Here is a 10,334-nt window from a genome sequence, read left to right as displayed (position 1 = left end):
AGTACTGCCAAGGGTCTTTACAATCAGATGCCCATCACGCAGGGCATAATTTATCAGCATGATGGGAACGATAGTGTTTGTCAGCACTTGTTATTAACTCAAATGAATAGATAGTTTGGCCCGGCTGCTAAAAGCTTTATTTCAATGTCATGGATACCGAAGAATGACACACGAAACCATTTTGTTGAGAGGGAAAATGAGTCCTCATCTTACCGCCGGGGCGCTGGGTTTTCTGAAGGGATGTAGACAGAGAGGCAGAGAGGAAGACGTCCCCATGAGGCAGCCTTGGCCCACCTCACCCAAGGCAAAGCTCTTTCCTTCTGACGGTTTCACACTTGGACCCAGCGCTTTCCTCCTCACTGGGGCATCAGAGCCGTCTAGCACCCCCAGAAGGTAGCACGCAGACAGGTGTCTGGGTGTGGTTTCTTCTCGGTGCCTCCATCATTTGCAAAAGGCCAAAGAACTAGAAAACAGGCAATTGCCTTGCTGGGCTGCTGGGATGTGAGGGCTGGAAGGTCTCCGAGATCAGTTGGCGGAATGGTTTTCATTTTCCTTTTAAGCCTCAGAACTCTTCCTTCCCTCAAAGTCGTATGCAGAACTCTGATTATAAAAGAGATAAAAGAGGAATGCTCTGGTTGAGGTGGGGTTGGGGGGCTCAGAATCCCACCCACACAGCCCCCGACCCGCCTCCTACATCAGCCGCCATGGAGTGCCCAAGGGCTCAGCAAAACGGAATTTTAAAGCCGCTGCTTATGAGCTTCATTGCCCCCGATCACACAGGAAACAGCCATGACCGAGAGGGCAAGTCACTTCTCCAAAGCCACACAGCTTACGGAGGGCAGAAAGGGACCAGAAATGCCAGTCAAGGGCTCTGCATGCTGGAGCTCCTAAGATTCAGAGCAGATAACCTGCTTCGTCAGCCTCACCTTGCGGGCTTCGGAGGCTGCGCGTTTCCACGGGGTTCTGACTTTTCCATCTGTAGCTTTCTTCTTCCTGGATGTGTGCAGGATTAAGTGGATTTAAAGATGACAACTGATCCTGGGGACTTTCCACCTCATCATCCTTTTGTAAACTGGGTGCTTGACACAAAGATTTCATGTATCCATTTACCGTGACTGTAGAGGAGCGGGGATGTTAGCTACCGTTTGAAAAGCCATGGTCTTGTAGGTTTGGGTCCTCTCCAGAGTCCTTCCAGCCACTTCAGCCACAGGGATCCAGCCTGGTTCTTACAGAACCCCACCCCACTGGCCCCACTGGACACTGGAGGGAACCACAAGATGTGAACTGCAGAAGCTGTAACTTGGCCACGTTCTCCACCAACGGAGACTGTCCTCTGCAGTGGGAGCAAGTGAATTCTGCCTGCTGAGAACGAGTGTCCGAGGAGGAAACCGCTGGGTCCGGGTGTTCCGGTTTTACCAGCTGCAGACCGGGTCCAGCTGCCACCTGGGCCAGCCAGGCTCTGGCCGCTTCATGCTTCCTCCAGCTGTGTGCAAGAGGCAGGGCATCGCGGGCCGGAAGTGCGGGGTGTGGGGTGTGGAGTCACGCCAACATGGTCCCTAAGTCTTGACGTAGCCCAAGTCGCTTAACAGCTCTTTCTGTCTCAGCTTCTTCATCCATAGAACGAGGACGATAATCATATGTGTCTCGGAGAGCCATTTCAGCTCCTTGATAAGAATTCAACTTCTAGGACTGGGTTCTTGAAGATCAACCCTCAATTCACTTGATCTTGCAGTTCAGGCAAGTGTCGGTGTGAGTGAGAAGGGAAGTGGCCCGAGGCTGCAGCGGAGTCAGGGAGATGGGGACCGAGACGACTCACCAGCGCCCCCATCCGTTCCCCACGATAATGGCAGATGGAGCTTCCTCCACGTGGCAAACTCTCCCTCCACAGCTGACAAGCGGGGCGCCCTGGTGGGTGCGGGCAGGGATCTCTTCTGCTCAGCGTAGCCTCTCTGTAAGTTTCTGAGTCCCTTGGAATGACAGAATCTTAACGGTCTCTGCGTCTGTGAGCATCTTTCCATCAATAACACCCCTATCCCATTGTGTCAACCGCTGTGTGACTGTTTTCTTGTCCTACACTCTTCCGACCAAGGGAGCCCAAGACATTTAGATACGTCAAGACCCTGATTCCAACCCCAAAGATTGAGCCCCCCGCCCCCCGCAATGCCCCGTGTGTTTACTGAAACACCACCACCGGGTTGATCCGCAGGCAGAATTTAACACATTGTCTCAAGCGTTTTCTAAGTGCCTCTAGAAAGTAAGAGGTAAACAGCAGCAGGGTGTGACCAGAGCTCCAAAAGGGACTAGAGGGGCAGCTCAAAGGGCCACCCCTCCCAGGAAAGGGTTTGCGGGGAAGGTGGCTTTGATCTGGGTCTTGAGGGAAAGGGGAGCTCAGGGACGAGGCCCTGGGTCAGGACACCTCATGGTATGTTGGAGACAGCCACTTTTTTTTTTTTTTTTTTTTTTTTTTGTGGGCATGTTTAATGTGAAACCTCCCTGATGAACAGCTTGGGGCTTGGCAGCGCTAAGTGACAATAATAACGGATGGCATTGTGTGAATCTGTGCGATGTGCTGCATTTCTTTTTGTGTATTTTACGGCTGTTTTTTTCATTGGGTGCCCACAACCCTTCCTGGTTAGATCCTGACATTATTCCCGGTTCACCTAAGAGTTCGCATGTGTAGTCATATGACTGGGATGTGCTTTCTCACCATGACTTAATGACCCCAAATGCACAGTGCCATGCCCTGGGGAGCTAGGACAGATGTGGCTTCTGTCCCCTTGGAGCTCACAGTCCAGCGTGTGTTGATAGGAATCCAGACTTAGTTCTTTCCCGTGTCATTGCGTTTATGAATTCTAGTCAGACATGGTTGAAGCCTCCCCCTCTAGTGTTGCGTGACCTTTACGTTTGTGTGAGGACTTTGGTGGTTCCATCTCCAGCATGCATTGTCCCGCTCGCCCCACTTCCCCAACAGTGCCCGATGTTTGTGAGTGCGAGCAGGCTGCTCACAGCACCCCTGGCCCCGTGTGGAATGCGTGTGAGCTCAGGCTGAGCTGATCGGTGCATTTCACCCACTGGCCCCAGTTATCGGTTCAGACTTCAGCTGGTCTGATTGTACTAATTTTCAGGAATGCTGAGAAAAAGATCCCCTTTCTTCCCTTCCAGGGCATGAACAAAGAGACAGGAAGCCCTCTAAGCCAGCTTGGGACCAAGAGAGGAGACTCTTGCTGAAGTTGGAGTCATTAGAGCCAAATAGAGCCAAAAAGAAAAAAAATGAAGAGAGGGAGCTGGGCCCTGGTGACATCACTGGGCTCCTGGATCATGCCTCACCTAAAGCCTCCGCAGATCCACCTCTGGATTTTACAGTCACAGAGGCCAGTTTGATCAGGAGCCCATTAGACTCCAAAGCTTATATCTTAGGAGACTGCGGGGGCCACTGTTGGCATGGAAAAGTCTCCTGCGAGTCCCAGCCTGACACCCAGTCTTTCTGTGGCCTCTATTCTCCAAGTCTCCATTTCTTTATCTATAACATGAGAAATCGCAGTACCGGCAAAGCTGATGGTGATGACTGTCACTTAGCAGGCACTTCTGCTTGCCATCTGCTTTTATACGCAATGCCTCAGTCAGCTGGCCCACGAGCCTCACGAAGTAGTAATATTAGGACGCGGATGCCCAGAGAAGTTGTATCACAACATGATTAGTAAACAGCCGAGCTAAGATTTGACGTAGGCATTCAACACTGTGGACCGGATGTTCTTTTAAAGAGACTGTTTTCCTCATTGTAAACCTCCTCTCACGACCTGTGAGCTCTGCTGTGCTATTCACATTTTACCTTCCCAGCATCAGACATAGAACTTGGCAAAGAGGGGACATCCAGTATGTCTTGGTTGAATGAATGAATGAATGAATGAACGAGTGGCTAGAGGGAGTCCAGGAGCTCACCCAGCTCTAACGTTCATTGACACCTGCCTCATGCGCTTTGCCTAATGAGGGTTCCCAGAAGCTTTTCTTGGGTGAAGGGCAAACCCCTTTGTCCTCCTCTGAACTAGCGTCAGCCTCACTGGCTGCCCCCCACTAATGAGGGGACACAGCCCAAAGGGACCATGTCTCCAGGCTAATTATTTTGTGGTTGCTCTGACCACGCAATTCAAAATATTCAGGCTATTGTTGGTGTTTTACATCTTGCTACGGTTGCCCTTGTTAGCTTCCAAGGGCATGAAGCCATGGCCCAACGGGCTAGCCCTTTCAAGGTCAGCTTGATGGCAAACACAAACTTAATTGAGCTGGAATAATAATTTTTTTCCTTTTGCTTGATGTGCAGGTGACAATACTTAAAATATCGACATGCCTTAATACTTTTAAATTCAGTTGTTTGCTGATCAGCGACAGCTACTTAAATTGACCAATCTATCCTGCCCAGCTGGAGATCAAGGGATCAGCACTTAATTTCATTCCCTGAATAAAGAATTTTTTTTTATATCCACATGGAAATATCAGAACATGAAAGGTTAAATCAATATGGAGTTTTACATTGCTTAAAGGGCATTTGCATCAAAGCAGCCCTGGATGCAATTCACTTGTTTAATGAATTTTTTATGCTTATTTAATGAATTTCACAAAGGTTTGGTGTTTTTCATAAAATGGATAAGGACTTCCAGTTTTATGAAATAATAAAAATGGAACTGAAGTTATGAAATGAGCAATCTCATTAGTTAGGCATGATATATTCATATGAAAATGTACATGTCTCTGTATTATTGCCTGGGCACCAATGTGCGAACAGTGGCTTGTCATAATAGCATGGCAAACATTCCTCTAGTTAAGATATCAAGAAGTGACAGAAGGAAATTGCATTTTCTCCCCATTTCTAATAATGACATAATTAATGCTCATTTAAAATAATTACCTGGGCATTGTTTCCCAAGAGTGCTGAGGCCTAACTCAATAGTAAATGCATCCTGAGATACTTTTGAACTTGAATAGCTCAAATGATGTCCTTGCTTTTTAAGTCATTGTGTGTTGAAGTAAGACTAATCTCCTTCCTTTCCATTTTTTTTTTTCATGGTGTACAAACAGAATATACCAGACTAAAATGTATCAAATTACCCACATCCAAAAGAAATATCTGTGTTCTGATGTCAAGATAGATAGATAGGTAATGGATTCATAGATAAATGTATTAATTCTCCCTTCCTTGGCTTTTTGGGGCATTGTATATTTCTTTGGATCCTGGGCTTCTGACTGGGTGCCCAGAGTTTGGTGAACTGGTCAGGAACTGTAACATCGACTCACCTTTGATGTTCAGAGGTTGGAAAGTGTCCTGGTTAACAATTTAGGTTTTGAAACATAGCAGCTCTATGCTTTACAATTTTGTGACCCTGGGCAAGATACTTAACCTCTCTGAAACTCAGCTGTAAAACAAGGATCATCCTTAGCAGTTCCTGCTTCGTAGGACTGAGGGCAAGACTAAGTAAGTTCATGCATGAGAAGTGCTTAGCGTGGTGTCTGGCATTCAGTAGACACCCCGTAATGTTAGCTGTTGTCATGGAGGCTGTTCTGGTGAGGATCTGTGCCTAGAATTGTCTGTGGGCTCCAGTGTGGATTCGGAGCGTGAATCTCACTGGGGAAACTTGAAACGGTTTCTTTTCCCTTTCTTTTCCTGTTCAAGAGGACAGGCAGCTGGATTGTTCCTCTGGCATTCAACGCTGATATTAATCTCAGCAACATTAATAATACAGAGCAACCAAATCAATTCCGGCTTCTCTGATTTCACAGAGGGGACACATGCAGATGAGGACGTTTGGGACACCCTCTGGGCGCTCGGAACTAGCAGAAGAGCCCTAAGAAAAGGGAAAGGCAGAGCTCTCCATTCTCAAGGAATCTGTAATGTGTATAGGGCAATATGAAACAGACAGGATGCAATTTCATTAGCAGTAAAATTCCTTGTGTCTGTACAGCCCTTAAGTAGCGGGACCCACTGATCCCTTAGGAATCTTGCGACAGCAGAATAAAATAATTCCATTGGCTACAGAGAGACACTTAACATTGTGGTTAGCAGATTGGTCCCTGTGGTCACAACTGAGTTTCAGCAGCAGCTCCACACAGTTCTAGCTCTGTGGCCTTCGGTAAGTCACTAACCCCTTCTGAGCATCAGTTTCCTCATCTTTCAAGTGGAGATGATCAAAAGAACCCCTAAATCTGCTGACATACAAGACGCATCGCTCTGTCTTTCCTCCGCAGCCCTCAAAGTACTGTATTCAATGTGCCCATATTCCAGGTGGAAATGAGAGTTAGAGAGAGAACGTAATGGATGATGCTACCCCCTAGTGGTGGAGTTAGGTATTTCAAAACTTCACCGCAAGCCTAAGAGTACCGTTTGCCTTTTGGTAAAATTTTACGAAGTCACATGATTGATTAGAGTGGGATTTATTTCTTCTATTTCCAGATTCACTGATGGGTACACACACACACACACACACCACTACACATATGTAATTTTTAATGCTGTCATTTTATACTCTTGGAAGAATTCATTGGTTATTATTGAATATCCAGAAATTATGACTCTCTACTAAATTTCAATACATAGTCTATGGCATTTACAATAAATAAATGTTAAGTAGTAAAGTTATCAAATGATATTTTTCCATACTAACTCACTTTAATATCACTTTGAATATAGATAGTAAAAATACTCAATTATTTCCTCTTCTTCCAAATTTTATTCTGAGGGTGAGTCTTAGTATATTTTGTTAACAATAATAAACCTAATAACACTTCTTTAACCCCAAGATCAGAGCTCCTTTTAAGATAGGACCCTGTCTCTCATCTTCATATTTGCGTGTTTCCCTTGAAACCCCCAGTTCTGGGTCAGAATTTACACGAGATACACCTGAGGACCTGGGTCCCTGCCCAAGCCCACCCTCTTGCCTGGGACTCTCACTCCTGGGTGCAGGATGGACACTGGCATCTGTGTAATGAAAACCCTCCCCTTGTAATTCTGATTTGTCCCCTGGAGAGACACCATAATTCTGAAGCAAAAGAGAAGAAATCTTGGAGGAATGTGGCAGGATTCTCAACAAAAATGATGAGGGATAAAGATAACCTTTACATAATCCTGCTAGGTTTAAAATCTGCCTTCACCTACATCTTTTTACCATCACAGCAGCCCCTCAAGGTCAATAGCAGCCTCATCTGACTTGACCTGGGAAGACACTTAGGTTCACAGGTAAACTCATCTGCCCCACCTCACCTCTCCACCTGGCACACTGGGTCTCCTGTTCAGGCCCCCACCTTGGAGTCATCTTTACTTCCCTCTGACTCTCCCCCTCTCCCTCCTTTCCCCCTGTGCCCCCCACCCCAACTCCCCACTACACACACCAGCAAATCCTGCTGGCTCTCCCAGGAAATCTATCTGGAAAACTGATCCTTCTCACTCTGTGCCAGACTCCAGGTCAGCATCTCATAGACCGTGCATTGAGCAACCCCCTACCTGCCCTTCCCCGCCTCACGTTTGCCCCTCAGTCTGCTGCCCATACAGAAGCCAGGATGGTGCTTAAAAAAAAAGAGGCAAATCAGATCACATTATGCTCAAACCCCATCTGATTCAGAGTAAAATCCTAAGTCCTTAGGCAGCCTGGAAAACACAGATCTCCTTCCCCAAACTGCTGGTCACGCTCCCACACTGCACTTCCCTTCGCTCTGCCTAGAACTCTTCTCCCAAGTTATCTGTAGTCTTCTCTCCTTCCCTGAGGGGACTTCCTTAGCCCCTTCTCCTAAGGAACACCCCCCATCCTGTGCCCTCAGGGTGCTTTATTTCCCTCGGCAGCACTTGGGATCACTTGGCATAGCCCGGCTTTGATTCTTCGTTCATTGTCTGTCTGCCTCTTTCACTAAGATGTGCGGCTCAGCGTGGTGGCCTCATTGCCTGGAAAAGCGGCCACAGTAAGTGACGGATGAACACTTTCTGAATGAATGAATGAATAAATGAATGAATGTCTGGGCCTCAGGATAACTTGTACTTAGTGTCTGAAACTATTCTCCTGCCTCCCTCCCATCACGGTTTGGGGACAATGAGGGACTCATTTCCATCAGACCTCCCTCTGACTAACTCTCCAGCCCTGGGGAGGGGAGTCAGACTGAGCTCAATGTGTGCAGACCCCAGGCCAGCGCTGAAAAACGCCTGAAAGACAAAATCAAAACCAGAACAGAAGCCATCTAATCCCTGAGATTTTTTCCTCCCACGCACCTTGTCCTCCTTTGAGTAGGGAGTAATTTATAAAATTCAGTTCAGTGAGGTTTCCAGCTACCGGAGGCTTTTCTGAATATCCTCTTGGTGCACTGATTAAGCACCTCTCTGTGCCTCGTATCGTGGAGGGCTGGGCGGGAAAAAAGCGAACAAGACGAGGCCTGTGGCCTCCAGGTGCTGACAGCTCCAGCGGGAAGAGGGACGGACACACGAGCACTTATAACCCAGGGCAGAAAGAAGAGCCAGCTAAGCAGAGCTGACAGCCCTGTGCTTGGGGCCAGGAGGGTCCATTCCATCAACTCTTGTTTGGTCCAATTTATTACCAGCACTATTACTAATCTAATAATAATAATTTCTGGTAGGCCTGCCTTCTTTGCTATCAAAGGGTTATTTTTCTACTGCCAAGATTAATGATAAAAGAAAACAACTCCTTGGAATTAAAAGCAGTTGTGTTGGCTGGTGGTTGAGAGAAGGGCATGTGCTCTTCCAGAGTGGGGTGTGTGTGGGTGGGGTGGGGGTGGGGTTCTGAGAATCTCTTTAAAGAGCCCCCACCCCCACCCCAGGACCTCCTCTGGCAAAGCATGATGGCGTATACAAAAATCAAAGTCGCATTGAGTCTTTCTATCAATTCTGTCATTTAATGTTTAACATCTGGGCAGGAAAACGTCCTGAAGCTTTTCAAAATAAAGATGTATTCCAGGTTTGTGGTGGGAGCCGCAAACATGTAAGGGGGCCACGCGGGCCCAGGCGACGGCGGTATCCGGGAGCCCCCCACCACCCATCGGAGGACCTCGGTGGGGAGTTTGGGGGGCCTGGTTGGCCGCTCCATGGTCCCTAGATTTCAAAGGCTGCTCGAAACGGCAGTGGGTCAGCATTTCCCATTTTCTGTTGTAATCCATTAGCCCCCAGCCCATATCACCACGTTCGTCCAACAAGGCCCCGTTCGCGCGGCAGCGTGGGTCTGCCCTAAGATGTTCGGGCAACCGTGGAAGGTAACTATGGGCACAGCAGAAAGGAGGCGTTTGACTTTTACTGTGGCTCCGTAACAATGTTGGCGTGTCACATGTCAGGTGCCACAAGTGGAAGTGCCCGCAGGCAGTCAGTTACGTGGCTCGTGTGAGCCAGGTTTTAGGACACGCGCGCATTTGGTGAGAGGTGGAGCCTTGGAGAAGCTGGAGGCCCCGTGTCTGCCGCAGAGAACAACCATCACTCCGCCCCGGGGGGAGTGCAGGGCCGTCGCAGGGATTTGGAGTTTTATGGGACGCCACAGCCCAGTGAAACCTACACGGGGGCCTCCAGGCCTGCAGGTGGCGCTGTCATGTATTCATCAAAGCCATCCTAAAGGCTTGGTGACGGTCTGCGGTGCTCAAAAACATACATGGCATTTACATCCATGAGCGTTCTGCTGTGTAGTCGTGTAGAATTGGACAGTGTACACAGAATTTCATAATGATGCCGGGCCCCACTTTCCAGATGCGGATGAGGAGCTCACTTAGGGATACCTTGGTGGTTCAGGGGTGGGGCAGGAATTCTAAGCCTACTTCTTTCTCCAAGGATAACACGAGCTGGTTCCTTCCTGCTACGTGAATGCACAATTGTGGGGCGTTAGAGAGGGCTCCCATTTCTGGGCCCTTCTCCCACCAGAGATCTGCTTCCCCCCCTCACCTTGCAGCTGGGCAGGCCTAGAACTACTGGGACCAACAGGTTGTAGTGGAAGTGCCACTGTGCCATTCCGGGTGTAGACTTCAAGGTGATGGGCGGTTTCTGCTTCCTTCCTGGAGCCTTGAGCTGCCACGGGAAATATCTGACTAGCTAGCTGGAGAGACCCACGTGGTGAACCCCTGAGACTGCATGGAGAAAGGGCAGGTCTGGCTGAACCAGCTTTCCAACTACCCCACCGAGGGGTCGGACGTATGAATGAGCCATCTCGGTTTCTCCAGGCCATCTAGCTGCCAGCGGAACACACAGAGGGACCCCTGTCAATGGCACGTGGAACAGAGGCGTCGCCCAACTGAGCTTTGCCCAAATTGCTGGCCCATAAAACCACATAAAATAACCACTTGGTTGTTGCTTACACCCATTAAATTCC

The sequence above is a fragment of the Furipterus horrens genome, unplaced genomic scaffold (genome assembly GCF_987537825.1).
Source record: "Furipterus horrens unplaced genomic scaffold, mFurHor1.1.pri manual_scaffold_13, whole genome shotgun sequence".
Lineage (NCBI taxonomy): Eukaryota > Metazoa > Chordata > Mammalia > Chiroptera > Furipteridae > Furipterus > Furipterus horrens.
The sequence above is the reverse complement of the archived record's forward strand: the minus strand, read 5'-3'. Positions refer to the sequence as shown.